Below are 15305 nucleotides of genomic sequence, written 5' to 3'. Positions count from 1 at the left end.
CTGAGAAAATAATATGTGAAGTAATTAGAAGACTCAAAGGGGCTATAAAAATTCTAAGTTTTGTATATTAATCCTTAATCAACAAAGCCAGTGTAAGCTGTTCCACAGTGGCTTAGGTTAACATATTTGCACTTCTGAGATTTTAGCAACTTTGGGGTGATCTGTACTGACACAGAAGGTGACCAAGTAACTCTGGACAATTTGCCAAGTGATGCCTTTTCCTTAGCATGTTCCCAACTTGGCCTTGCAATGTTTGCACAATTCTCAAATATAGTTCTTTCCCAGACACATTCCTCCCCCTTTTTTTACTCTGTCTCATTTATCCTCCATGAGGCTTCTTGTGCAAAATCAAGAAGGAAGATGAGACACACATACCCTTTAAAATCAAAGCAAATGGGGAGGACCCAGGGCTGTGGAAACTATGGCTGCTAGAGAGATCAATGCTTTAAAAAATTACTACATTTATTTAGATGTTTATACTTTGCTTTTCTCCCCAATGTGAGACCAAAGCAACTGAAAACATCATTTTCCTATCCTCTATTTTATCCTCACAACAGCATCCATGAGATGATAAGACTCAGCATGGGGGGGGGGGATAGAAAAAGCCCAGCAGGAACTCATTTGTACATTAGGCCACACCCCCTAATGTCACCATTGTTTCACATAGGGCTTTTTGTAGAAAAAGCCCAGCAGGAATTCATTTACACATTAGGTCACATCCCCTTACACCAAGCCAGCCAGAATTGCGTTCCTGTGCATTCCTGCTCGAAAAAAAGCCCTGAGACTCAGCAAGTTTTCATGGCTGAGTGGGGCCTGCCAAATCCTAGTCTAACCACTGTACCCTAAAGGGCAATGCAGAATTTTGTTGCCAGCCTTATAGTACAATCTGGAAGTTAGAGGTTGTTTAGGTAACCTAGATGCCGTGATCCCACTTCTGTCAATCTTTGCTCCCAAACCCAAGAAGCCCTGGTGCTGTCAACCAATAAAAGGTATTTAACCAGTTACCTTCTGGCATTTAACTGATTAACAAATGCATACTTAAATACTGCAAATATTTAAGGGTAATAAAGGTACCATTTTGAAGATACCAAAGGAATCAGCTTCAATTTTAAACATAGAATGTCAGTCCTTAATATTCTCTCTGTCAAATTTAGAGCTATATAATATTCCCTATTGTAGCCGCACCAAATATTGTTGTAGAAGAATCAGATATAAAACATATTTGACACTAATTGCAAGTTAAAACAGTTTGCTGTTGCCTCCCTCTCTATTGTTCCTGCTGTCAGATGGAAAGCTGAAAGGCTTGCTTGCTGAAAAGCAGTGTATACTAGTATGGACAACATTTAGATAGAGCCATCTGCAGGCCTCGGATTCAGTGGGAGCTCAGAGGAGTACAGCTCCTGAACCTTTCTGAGAGTTCCACCTCCTCCTGAGAGTTCCACCTCCTTGTCCATTGAATAGTAGGTGCAGCTGCATAACAATCCCTGGATGAGCTCCATCACCTATTTTTCTACAAAACAACCCCTAACCATCCATATGGAATTGCCTCATCCAATCTGATGCAAAATAAGGGCGTGGGTACATCTTAGGGATATCAACCTCCAGGTGGGACCTGGGGACCCCCTGGAATTATAGCTCATCTCCAAAGATCAGATCCTCTGGAGAAAATGGATGATTTGGAGGGTGGAATCTATGACATTCTACCACACTGAGATCCCTATCCTCCCCAGGCTCCACTTCCCAGGCTCCAGGAGTTTTCCAACCTGGAACTGGCAACTCTACCCTTCCTCATCCCCCACCAGTGGCCAAGGAGTACCTGGGAACTCTAGTGCATCTGAATCTGGCCTAGATGCCTGCCAAGCCTTCAAGAAGCTCCAAGAGTCTCAAGTTGCAAGAGTTTTACTTATTTTCACTTATTTGCACCAACAAATGGTTTGAGGGGTGGGGGCTTTGTGATCTTAGATATTAGGAAAGAAGAACAAGTTCTGCTCTATGTCCTAAGGCTGACACTGGGTCTGTAGAAAACTGCAGAATTTAGTTTACAATTGTTTCCTGTCATCCGCTTGACTCCTATATCCAAGCACAGGTTCAAGCAAAGAGCTCTGGTTCTACCTAGCGTGTGATCCTCGACCCTTACATTTCTGCATTCCAGGGCCTCTTTTTCTGTGGTCTTTCAGGAGAACGCAACTCTCATAAACAAAACTGTCTTATCAAAGGATGGTTTTAGAGAAGGCCGTGTCTAGCATTGTCGCTGATCGTGACTAATAGTCAGGGAAGAATTTCTCCCTTGTCTGGTGAGTCTGCGTTTTGTTTGGGGTGATGCAAAAGCTTGCAAGCTGTCACTATTCATCCTCTTGATCTTCCTTGAACTGCCATTGTTCTTCCAAGCCTGTCAGTGCATTCAGCTCTCTGGCAGCTCTGCCTTTATGTTTACCGCTGCTCCGTCACTCCCTTTCCATTTGCATCCCTAATATATCTACATGCCATTCACAGGGAATGGAAATCATAACCATTTGTGTGCCTAACAACATCCTGTTCCTTTTATGCCACTTAAAAGGTGCCGACAAGACAGCAGAGTGCACAGCTGGTGCACCCCCACTTGCCTGAATGGTTCTAAACAGACATTTGCAAAAATACCTGAGACAAAGATGTCAGTGCACTGCTTTCCTCTGTCTTTGAAGAAGGTGAATGGTACCATTGTGCAGCCATGGTATGTTTACCTTTATTCCATTTGGGGATTGTATCTCTGCCCTTAACTTCTGGAACAGCAGCTTTAGAATAACTAGCCACCTGCAGGAGATGGCGTGTTCCTACTCTTGATTTAATTTAAATCCCCCCACATCCACACCTGGTCTTAAAGAAACTGCCTTCGTTCCCTACTTCCCTGTCACACAGATTAGTGGGGAGCTCCCTGCCACTCAGCTGTTTTTCATGAAAGCTATTCACAAACTGCCATGAACAGCCATAAACTGCATCAAAATTTGTGGAAGCTTGCAGCAGTTCTTCAGCTCACAAACATTGCTTCATGAAGCACGAATCAGCCAAAAATTCATGATGAACTTTAGTTCATCAGCTGCTTCATGCCCATTCCTAGAGGCAGGTACCAATTGGTGGGTGGGAGGTGCTCCCAAGAGAATATGGCTCTTGCCCCCATGCAGACTGCCACCACAAGCCAATAGTGCCCTCCTTGTGCAAAGCAGGCATACAATGGCGAGGGGCCACTTTCCAAGGTCAGTTGTGCCTCTCCATCCAATCTTTTGTGGAGAACTAAGAAGATACACCATTTCCCCTCAACAAGCTGGAAGGATATGAATGCAAGAAGATCTGAATGCAAGAATATCAGCCAGTTCAACCCGGTCTTCAAGTTACAGCTGCTACGCAGGGCAGCGATCGGATAGTTCCTAATATGCACATATGGAGAGACTGTTAAGGCTGTAAGCCAAACAGTTGGAAATTCCATGCATATTTTAGGGATGCCAACCTCCAGGTGGGACTGGGGAACAGTTCCCCTTGAGAAAATGGATGCTTTGGAGGCATTGTATCTCACTGAGGTCCCTGCCATATCTAGGCTCCAACCCCAAATCTTCAGAAATTTCCCAACCTGGATCTGGCAACCCTACCTCCCATTACACCCCAGTGGCAAGGGGGCACCTGGCTACCTCCTCTCAAACTATAGAATATGCTCCAGATACCTAGTCTAAAATGCATGCATCTTGCTATGGATTGAAGATGGTTAGCCATTTTACTTCACAAAAATCAACAGTCTTAGGACACTTTAATGAGTCATAGATTTATTGTGGCAGAAACTTTTGTGGACAACAGCTCATGTTATTAAATGCACAGATTCTCTCCACTACTTTTTCCCACAGCTACATTTCACCTCACAAAACAACATCACATTTTTCAAAGATCCAAATGACAATAAGAGGTCCAAAGAGCCTCTTCCTCCACAGCACCAACTCAGCCGTCCTTCTGAGCAGCCTGTCTCCTCCTTCCTTCCCTTAGAAGCCCACAGTCTGTTCAATACAAAAAGGTGAGTTCCAAATGAATCACAATGGATTGGACAAGTGTAGGGGCCAAGGGATAACCGAAGACCTAAAAAAAGGGAATATGGCCATTTCAAGGGGATTAGAGATCAATGTGCTCCCAAGCCTTACAGCATCCTTGTCAGACAAAAGAAACCAGAGCCCAAATGACAAGCTTTGCGGATAAATCCCATGCAGACTTTAATCAAGGCCACAAGATGCATGCTTTAGTTCTGTAATGTGCCAAGTTCTCCTTACAAATGGATACAGTTCCTCATCTGTTTGCTCATGGGAGAGCGACCACAGCGCAGTGTTAGAGCACCTGCTTTGTATTAAAAATATCCCAAAACACAAGAATTGGAAAAGATCTTTCTCTTCCTGAGAGCTGCCACCAGTAAGATGGTAGTATGTGCAATCAAAAACAGGTTCCCCAAATAAATGTCCATGTAAATGTGGTCCTCTTCTGCAAACAGAGCTCACATCACCAATTGGCCTCAGAAACCCAGTGTGAAGAAACTATCTAGCTTGAATTTTGAACACTGGCTGAAACAAAATGTTCCAGAGGGTATCAGTGTTATATGTGCTTCTCCAGACTCCCTAAACCTAAAAATGCCAATCCAAAGAATGACTTGCATAATGATCCTTAACTGGGTAATGGTGCAGGCTGGAAATACAGAAAGACCAAAAGGAATTAATAGCAGAGATGAAGAGGAAACATATGCACATCAAAATGGTGGTGGGAGGTTTAGCTGTTCTGGATGAGAAAGTGATTCCAAGCACTAAGTATGAACAAGAACTACACTCAGAAAGGGGGAAAAGGTGAGGAAAAAAAAGGTTAGAGAGAAGGGAGCAGGCAGATTCAGTGGGAGCTCTCAGGAACACAGCTCCGGCACCTTTATGAGTGTTCCACCTCCTCCTCCTGAAAGTTTTACCTTCTTGTCCATTGAATAGTATGTGCAGCTGCATAACAATCCCTGGATGAGCTCCACCACCTATTTTTCTACAAAATGACCACTGGAAGGGAGTGTGGGTGAGAGAATGTTACCAAAGCTGCAGTCTGGGAAGTTTCCAGCATTGACTAAGAAGGTCCAGGTAGCTGAATGCAAAGGAAATCCAAGCTAGTAAACCCAAGGCTTGTGCAACATGAACCAGACAGATCTGAGTGGCTCTTGAGATTAAAGTGGTCTCTCAAAGTAAGCAAAAAGCATGCTTTGGGGAAGGATCCTGTCCACAGCTATAAGGGCACAGAGATAAATTCTTTTCCTTCTCAGGTGGGAAACAAAAAGAGACCAGGTAGAGATCTGATTAGGGTTGCCTGATACAGGTTGGGAAACTCCTGGAAGCTTTATGAGTGGAGCCTGGGGACAGCAAGATTTGAGGTCTCATGCCACAGAGCCCACCGTCCAAAGCAGCCATTTTCTCCAGAGGAATTGATCTCTGCCATCTGGAGATCAGTCATAATTCCAGGAGATCTCTAGACCCCACATGAAAGCTGGCCTGGCAACCCTAAGTCACATGGTGTTTCCCCCAACTATACAACAAAAGGACAGTTTGGAGGCCATCCCAGTTAGCTCAATGCTACCGAGTAGGCCTCAGGGTTCTCTTTTTTAGGAGCCCAACCACACATTGATTAAGTTAAATTTATGACTCAAACTGGTTTATTAAGCACAATAGCACATTATACTAGCAACAGCAAATAGCTCAGTACAAGCATGTCATACTACCTAAACCTCAGGATTTGCAGGTAGCAACCCAAGCTATATGGCAGCCAGATGATTACTTCAAAGGCCAAAAGCACATCTGGTCTTCTCAGGGATGGCAAGCTACTCCCCTCCCATGGTCATGCTTAGTTTTGCTCCTGCTGTGGACTAAGAGGAAATAAGTTTGGTTTCTTGAGATGTTGTCTTTTAGCTCTGTACTTGTGTGTCCTTGGATTGCTTGGTGTTTCCTCTTGCTGGTGGCCCCTTAGACATCTTGGGTAGTTTAACCACAACTTCTCTTTTCTCTTATTTCCACATACTTATGAGAAGGTCACTCAGTGGGCCTTGTCTCTTTCTTAACCAGAACTTAGCAACTTCTCCTATTTTGACATGAGCTTACAGTGAGAACCTTCCTTTTTCTTGGCTACAGCCCCTGAGACTTTTAAATTCCTTAGCCAAGTGTTGATTTGGACCTGGGTTGGGTGTTCTTGGACCTTAAATTCAGGGATTCACTTGTTACAGGGCTAAGGATTTATTTCAAACTGTAGCTCCAAGCTGTGGTCTGATTTCTTCTGAGTGTCAGTGAACAAGACATTTATTTTTCTTCCAGGCTCTTTCCCATGACACTCCCAGATAGTGCAACTGAGTTATGTGTGGACCCATCCTTTTCCTTTTTTCTGCTTGCCAGAATCTCTTTGCTTCATTCTTATCCTGGGTTAACGTATGCCAAAGAGATGAGAAAGGGGGGAAGCAGGTCACAGTTCAAAATGGGAGTTTGGCACAACACAGAGTGGATAAATCCTGGAGCAGATGGAGCAAAGATAAGGTGGAATCTTACATTGCCTTTACATTTGTTCCTTGCTTTCTCTTACTCCAGTTGGCTGGCTACTGGAAATGAAGGAAAGGGTAATTTAAATAGGGCTGTGTGTGTGTGTTCCCAAATGAATGAAAACTATCCTCCAATGGGCTGATTTATTTCATTCTTTTTTTGCAATTGAAAAATGCTTAATGTCAAGTGACCCTGCAGAAACAATGCCAGAAAGAAACAGAAGGCAGAATTGGTATATCTAGTTTCTGGTGGGTAGCTGTATGTCTGCAGTAGCAGCAGCAGAATTAATTCAAGTCTAGTAGCAACTTAAAGACCTCAAAAGTTTATTCATGAAAGCTTATACCCTGAAAATTTTTGTTGGTCTTTAAGGTGCTACTTGACTTGGATTTTGGTCTATCAAGGTTAGTTTACTGTGTTTCATAGCAGTTTTCCAGGGTTTGGGGCTTGGGTTGGCAGGTCCCCCTTGGCTACCAGCAGGGGCCTGGGGAGATAGGGTTGCCAAATTCAGGTTGGGAAACTCCTGGAGATTTGGGGATGGAACCTGGGGAGGAAAGGGATCTCAGTGGGGTACAGTGCCATAGAGTTCACTTCCCAAAGCATCCATCTTTTTTCAGGGGAACTGATTTCTGTAATCTGGAAATGAGCTGTAACTTCAAGGAATCCCCAGGTCCTACCTGGAGGCTGGCATCCCTATTTGGGGCACAGGTCATTCATGTGACCTGCCACATGCTCCTTATAACTGGCAATGCCAGGGACTGAACCTGGGACCTTCTGTTTTTGAAGTAGGTTTCAGTGGCTTCAGCCAATGGATTCAGTGGCTGGCCCTTTGGAGCTACAGGAGTCACAGCTACCCAACACAGCTCAAATGCTCTTAGTCTAGCATGAAAGAGATTTCCTTGTCATCCCCAGTGGAAACTATACCAAATATAAACATTAAAATGAAGAGAAAGCAAATGTTTTTTTTCTTTAAGTGCAACAAAATGAACATTTAAAAATGTGGACAAAATAGGCTCTGCTGTGCATTGACCTTTTAAGTCTCCTTGTAGAAAGTTCTTAATATGGAATCAAAAAGTTTCTTTTTTCATTAGTTTAGCAATTGAACTTCTGCAGAGCTGAAAATATGCTGTTAACCTATACAACTGAGTGTCTTCACAAAAGCAGCAGACAGGTTAGTTATATTTCAGTCCCTTCTTCCCTAACCATGCATATGCAACAAGACTTTCCCTCCTTGCTAACATTTGAAAGGTCAAAGGCCAGGCATGGAGGTTTGTGCTCCCCTATTCAAGAAACCCTTTGCCTGCTCTTCTATTGTCTAACCAACTTAAGCTTATCACCTGAGTATGAAATTAGCTTGGACAATTTCAAATTTGCATTTCTCAAGATGTATTTGGAAATGGATGCAGAAATCCAAACTTTTACAGGCCCATCTGTCACATCATCATGTAATTTGCTCCAGGGGTGCCATTAAAAGAAGCTCTCTTCTCTCCTCCAGTATACGCACACGTGCAGTTATTCCTAAAGAGTACCTGAGTGTTTCTGGTTATTACGAAGTACAACAATTTTTTTTTACTGTGTTTTTGCAATTTAATCTGTATTATGCCCAAAAGTAAGCCCTTCGTACCCCAGCTAATCTGAAACAATGCCCCTGATTTTCTCTGTTGATAAATTCTAATCCATTTCATTTCAAACTGAGCCTGCTGACAACAATTAGGTTCCTTCATTCTCAGCCCACTTTAAGGTCTGATTGAGATGGAAAATGCCTATTAAGAAGTTGACCTTCCCAGCTGCTTTTTATTGAAGCACTCACTCACTTCTGACTTCTTTTATCCCCGCCATAGCTCCAATCTTCTCTGTTTCTTTCTTGCCTGCAATTCTTCTGAGTTTAATTAATTTATTTCCACTATGCTCTTCCATGTATATATCGCTCCTCTCTTTTCGTTTGTGTACTTCATGAAATGGCTCCTGCAATCCTAAGGAATCAAGTAAATTGTTTCTTCTGTGAATGATTTAAGAGGGCTTTTTTGCTATATGTCTGCCCCCTTAATCATTTTATTAAAGATTTATACCTAGCTCTGCAAAAAAAAAAATTCTACCAAGTGTCCCTTGGAGACCTTGCCACTGGGATGTGCCTAAGTGGTCTTCCCTTTGTATTTACAGTGCCCCAGAATAACTGTCACAGCAAAAATATTTCTAGTAGGAAGGGTTAGGCTGGTTTTCTTCCTATCCTAGTATTCTGTGATGGGAGGGGATGCAGTCTTTCTAGGGTCCGTTTCACTTCTGGCTGGAGCCAGAGGCCATAATGTTCCCCATTTCTGCAGTCTCAGGGTAACTTGGGTTGTCTTCAGTGAGAACCTTGCAATGGATCAAGGGTACTGTGATGTTTGAAAGTTACAGAAGGATGATTGCAGAAAAGCCACCATAAACTGTCAACAAAAAAAGAGATCTGTTCTCCACTCTCTGTGCAGATCACTGAACTGTGATAGATGCCCAAGAGAGATACTGAGCCCCAAGTTTTTTGTTGATTAGCATCATCAGAGCTGTATCATGATCTTGGAAATTTCTTCAGGTCAGGCTGAACAGCAATGGAGCAGAGATGACAGAAACTTTGGGGGAAAACAGATTTCTTTATCATTGGATCTGATAGACTGTTTTTACTTCAAACAAATATGTAGTTTGGTGCTAGTAGAAGTACACAAGCAATCCTACCAGCATCTGAGAATCCAAAATCTTGTGCATGATTCCAAATCTTCTACTTTATTTTTCTTAAGAGTCAATTTTTAGTCCAGAGATATAAGTAGGCTTCAGAGGTAAATGCAGAAATGTCCAGGTAGCTTTAGCTGACATATCAGAATTCTGAAAATTCTGAAGAGGACTTCCACTGCTTTGGAGCGGAGGGCCATGCTTTGAATACTTGCTTGGTTTTCCTCTCCCCAGAGTGCTATTGCTCAGTGCCTGCCCTTAGAAGCCAGACTCTCTGAATCCCAACCCCAATCCTTTTCTCCCTCTGTTTGCTGGAAGGGACAGGGCGGGGGGGGGGGGGCTGAAATCCTCTCTCTTAGAAGGCTGTTGGGAGCCAGCTAAGCAAAGTGATGCATATCTGATGACTATGTTCAAATTGCTGAATTCAAATTGTCAGACTTGCATGTGAATCTTTCCACATGGATTGCCTTTTGCATTTGGATTCTTCAGAGCAGGCAGCTGGAGTTTATTTTCCTTTACTTGTTTGCAGAAACCCAAAGATTCTGAGGCCACTATAATAATTAAAAAAAAAACATCCAAAACAAAAGGCTTATAAAATTAGCAATAAAAATACAATATAATTCCAAGCAACAGCAGCAGAGAAGTACTGGTGTTTTACAAGCGTCACCACCAAAGAGCAGGCAGAAAAATGTGCTCTGGCCTGTGTTTGCCCCTGCACATCACAGCTACTTCCTCATTTGCTTTCTAATCATATGCACGCACATATCCACTCTACACACACACTTCGTAGATTTAGGTATATCAATAAATATAGGTGTGGGGGGAGACAGTGTCCAGAAGCAGTCATGTTAAACCACCTAGGGCAGGGGTGGCCAACGGTAGCGCTCCAGATGTTTTTTGCCTACAACTCCCATCAGCCCCAGCCATTGGCCATGCTGGCTGGGGTTGATAGGAGTTGTAGGCAAAAAAACATCTGGAGAGCTATGGTTGGCCACCCCTGACCTAGGGCCATCTCCAGGTTCCAGAATCAGTAATGGCATTGAGAGGAGTAAATTCCTTAGTGGTCCTGCATGGAGAAGACTGGGACAAGGAAAATGGCACCCAGACCCAGACTTCCCCATCCACAGGGCAGCCACCCAAGCTTTGCTGGGATCCTTCCAGAAAAAGAACACAATAAAGCTGGTTTTGAACAAATTGCAAGAAAGCTGGGAGAAAGCCAGAAACTCCTAGAAATTTGGAGTAGAGCTTAGGGACAGTGAGGTTTGGAGAGGGAAGGGACTTCAGTGGGGTATAATGCCACCTTCATTTTCTCCAGCTGAACTGATCTCTGTTGCCTGGAGATCAGCTGCAGGGCTTTTCTTTTTGTAGCAGGAACTCTTTTGCATATCAGGACACACACCCCTGATGTAGTCAATCCTCTAAGAGCTTATAGAGATCTTCTTACAGGGCCTACTGTCAGCTCTTGGAGGATGGGTTACATCAGGGGTGTGTAGCATAATATGCAAAGGAGTTCCTGCTCCAAAAAAAAAAAAAAAGCCCTGATCAGCAGGAGATCTCCAGCCAACATCTGTAGACTGGAAACCCTTTTTAGGAGGTATTTTGAGGTAGGATCAGAAAACACTAAAGCGGTCAGCATGAAAAAGATAAGCGGAGAACAGCATCCCATAGTAATACAACAATACAGTCAGAGAGAACAAAGGATGAGGGGTACAAGCCAGACTCAAGAGTGAGAATTTGTGACCAGCCTTTTACTCGCTCCCTTTTTACAGAAGCCTTTCAGAAAATCTACTGAAAGGAAGTCTAGATGGGGCCAAGTAGCCAAATGAATCCAAGCAGCAATTAGCTGCTAGTCAGCAGAAGTAATCCCTCAGAGGGATCAGCAAGAGGCTGATATTTTAAAACTGACCAATTTGGTTGTCACAGAAGCCTGAGCAACATTTGTGTCTTGGGATGCACACCCTGACCCATCCTTGTAAGGAAGTAAGGCAGTGGCACCAACGGCTATAACAGTTCAAACATGTAAAGATAATTAAATTTTCAGTGAAGAGGGAATGTGGGATAAGCCACTTTCTTCTGTTTACTGCAGCTGGAAGCCTTAGATAAGAAGGAAATAAGGTCTTTTTCTGACCATACTTAACTACACAATGAGATGATAAAATAGGTTTTGTGGAATGGATTCTGGAATACTGAGGGGGATCTCAAAATCTGGCACAATGATGAACAGTTGCTAATAAGTCAATGTTTGTTTCAGAACTGCAGGCAAAATAGGACCTGGAGAAAAAGATGCTGCAAGACCAAAAGGTCAGAACATGGCAGACCAGCCTCCCCAGAACATCATGGATCCTACAAGTGAGATTTTGTGGCAATGAGGATCAGTGATTCACAGCCTCCTCATGTCAAAATAGTTTTGTGTCAGATTTCCATGTCCTCTCCCTAACACCTCACCCTAATGAGTTGCAGTCTCTGCCTCCCAATTAAAAGATATGGCAGCTGCATCCATGTTACTTTGTATTTGGGAGGAAGAGAGTAAAATAAAAGAAAGGGAAAATCAGATTCCACCCTCTTCAGGACGTAGCACTTTTTCTCTTGATGTTTATGAACTAGATATTTCTTCTCTCTGGTGGAGTGTTCACCAGGCAGCATCTGTCATAGCCATCAGCCATCAGGAAGTATTCTAGTTGGGCATTTACCTCTGTAGATGAGGTATCTGTGGGAAAAGAGAAGGAATGTGTTCCCTGGATAAAGACCCCCACATAGATAAATGATAAGAAGCTCTGAATAATACATAATAAGGCTGGACAGAGGAAGATGGACACCCTTGGAAAGAAGGCACTCCTCAAACAGAAGGCTCACATAGCACTGCATGCAAGCATTTTAAATGGTATAACATTTGTGACTTTTTAAAAAAATGATTGTCTGGAATGAGCTTCCTTCCTTTGATAGCTTGCTATGGGGAGAAAGCTGTTCAAGCCAGAGAAGGCTTTTGATATTCCAGGAACAGAAGCTGAGAAGGAGACAACAGCATCCCTCCAAGAGATCAAATTCATCAAGACTAATCTGGCAGGCCTGGGCTGGCTGATGCTCAAAGGGCACGCACTACTTCCAAAGCACAGTCTTGTTTTCTCAAAGGAAGTCCGTTATCTGCCTGTCACTAGGCTTGTACAGTTGGAATTAACCCACAACTCCTGAGCCAGTGGGGTGGAATGGTTGGAGAGTCAGACTGAGACAGATAGTCTTCCATGGGCAACTACCATGAGCCCCAGCACAGTCCCTACTTTAAGAAAATGGGGGAAGCACCTGAACCAGCAGCCTAGATATTCCTTCATATAGCACTTTGCAGGATTCTAGAGATAGTCACTCAGGTGGGGAGATAGTGAGACTATAGCTAGCCCCATCCTCCCCCACCCCGGTTGTTGAGGTCTGCAGTTTGAAGCATATTTTCTTCCAGCCACACTTTGATGTAGGAAATCAGCTGAGAAAAATGCTGAAAGAAATGAAGCACAGTGAGGCAAGGTGTGGGAAGGTACAGGATTTAGCTTCCCTTGCCAACATATGCTTCACTTTTGTAATAAAAAGACTCTTCTGCTTCCTACCTGAGGCTTCTGGGAGATGAAAAAAAAGCTAGTGTGCCAATTCATTCTTGCCTGTTCCCTCTCCACAAATGAGCATTTTAATTGCAGTCACCACCGTGTGAAATTTGTGCTGGATCCCTTGGGTGATGAAGGGTGCAGTCCCTGAGAACTTTATCCCAAGTTGATACCTAGCGGAAACTGTGCCAGAAAAATGTTTCTCATTGAGACCACAGGAGATGTTTTATGGCTTGATTTCCTACCTTTAGTTTGAAACTGACTCAATTTTTTTCTGAATGGCAAAAGAAACTAATCCAGTTTTTGCTTTGCACACCCTTAAATCCAGATGAATGCCCAAAGGAACTAATGCCCTGCCAGATGCTGGAACAATGTACTGGAGGGACATGGGATGATGCACTTTGGCAGTATGTGAGGGCATCGCGTCAGCAGCAATGCCAGCCAAATGAAAAGACCTGTGGGGCATGTGGTGACCAGCCAATGAGTCTGAGCTAACCTTTGTGGTTTCCATGGTACATTTCTCAGGTCGCTTGTTCTTCTGATCCATCATATAAAACAGGGCTGTCGAACTCATTTGTTATGAGGACTGGATCTGACATAAATGAGATCTTACCAGATTAGGCCATGTGTGTCATAAAATGTAATGCCAGGTAGTGGATATGTAAACTTTATAAAGGACACAGACAAACAAAATTAAAGATTTTTTGTAAAAAAATAAAATAAAACATGCTTAAAAGCACTCTTGCAATAATTTGTTTAGTTAACAGTTTCTGAAATCTGACACCTCTTGCTCTGAATTATTGTATCAAAATCTGGAGACAATGTTTGTACTGTAGCAATCCTGAGTAGGCTGTTCAGGTGTTGTTCAGATGTGTATCTGTAAATTGCAAAACTACTTTTGATTTATTGACATTTTTTACAGAAATCTCGTAGTGAATGCTTTAAACCTAAATTCCAGGGGATAACATGAAATGGCTGGGCATTATGAGCTTTTGTATATAAGTTGCTTTGTATGCTGTCAACCAATGGAGAAAATAGAGTCTTTGCTCTGTAGCTCCTGTGCGATTGAGAAAGCCTGGCAAAGCAAACTGTGATGCAGAAAGAAGCAAGAAAGAGGGAAGGAAACAAATGACATTTTTTCCATTTTATATGCACCCCATATCATGTCTGATACACTCTGCTTGTTCAGATTTCTGTAATCCTAGTACAGATTGAATTGTCCTATACTGTGTAATTTGCTTTGAATCTCAGTGAGAAAGGTGGACCATAAATAGTAAGTAAATTATGTCAGACAGAGCATGGAGTCCAATCAGCTAAAAACTTAACAGGAACATCCTTCCCCAAAGAATTGTTATGCATCCAAAATATAGTATTGGAAATGCACTATCTCCTGTTTTAGTGGACTGCATGCTGAGCATGAGTCAGCAGTGTGATGCAGTGGCTAAAAAACACATTCAATTTTGGACTGTTAGCAATAGAAGTATAGTAACCAGATCATGTGAAGGGATGGTATCACTTTACTCTGTTCTGGTTAGACTTCAGCTAGAATATTGTGTTCAGTTTTGGGCTCCACAATTTCAGAAGGATATAGACAAGCTGGGACATGTCCAGCTGGGTATGTTCAGCCTGGAGAGGAGACAACTGAGAAGTGATATGATCACCATCTTCAAGTACCTGAAGGGCTGTCATATAGAGGATAGTGCAGAATTGTTTTCTGTTGCCCCAGAAGGTCAGACCAGAACCAATGGGTTGAAATTAAATCAAAATATTTTTTCAGCTAAACATTAGGAAGAACTTCTGAACAGTTAAAGCAGTTCCTCAGTGGAAAAGGCTTCCTTGAGAGGTGGTGGGCTCTCCTTCTTCGGAAGTTTTTAAGCAGATGCTAGATGGCCATATGACAGCATTGCTGATTCTGTGAATTAGGCAGATTATGAGAAGGAGGGCAGGAAAGGTTGCATAAATGCTTAGTTCTTGTGGCCCTTTCTTACATGCCCAGGGAAATGCTGATTGCCACACTGGGGTCAATCAGCAATTTTTCTCCAGGCCAGTTTTGCAAGGGATCCTGGAGGTTTTTGCCATCTTCTAGGCATAGAGTAGGGGTCACTGGGGATGTATGTGTGTGGGGGGGGAGGTATTTGTGAAGTTCCTGCATTGTGCAGGGGGTTGGACTAGATGACCTTGGAGACCCCTTCCAACTCTATGATTCTATGAGTCTCAAAGAAGCTTACAATCACATTTTCTTCCTCTCCCCACAACAGTCACCTTGTGAGGTAGGTGAGGCTGAGAGGGTTCTGATAGAACTGAGACTGGCCCAACGTCACCCAGCAGGCTCCATGTGGAGGAGTGGGGAATCAAACCCAGCTCTCCAGATTAGAGTTCTCCACTCTTAACCACTACATATGATGGAGCGGGGCTGGGGGCCCAGACTTCTCAAATTATGCAGCCACAGGTAGAGAGCGCAGGC

Source organism: Heteronotia binoei, chromosome 12 (genome assembly GCF_032191835.1).
Source record: "Heteronotia binoei isolate CCM8104 ecotype False Entrance Well chromosome 12, APGP_CSIRO_Hbin_v1, whole genome shotgun sequence".
NCBI classification, from domain to species: Eukaryota; Metazoa; Chordata; class Lepidosauria; order Squamata; family Gekkonidae; genus Heteronotia; species Heteronotia binoei.
This window is presented reverse-complemented; position numbering follows the sequence as displayed.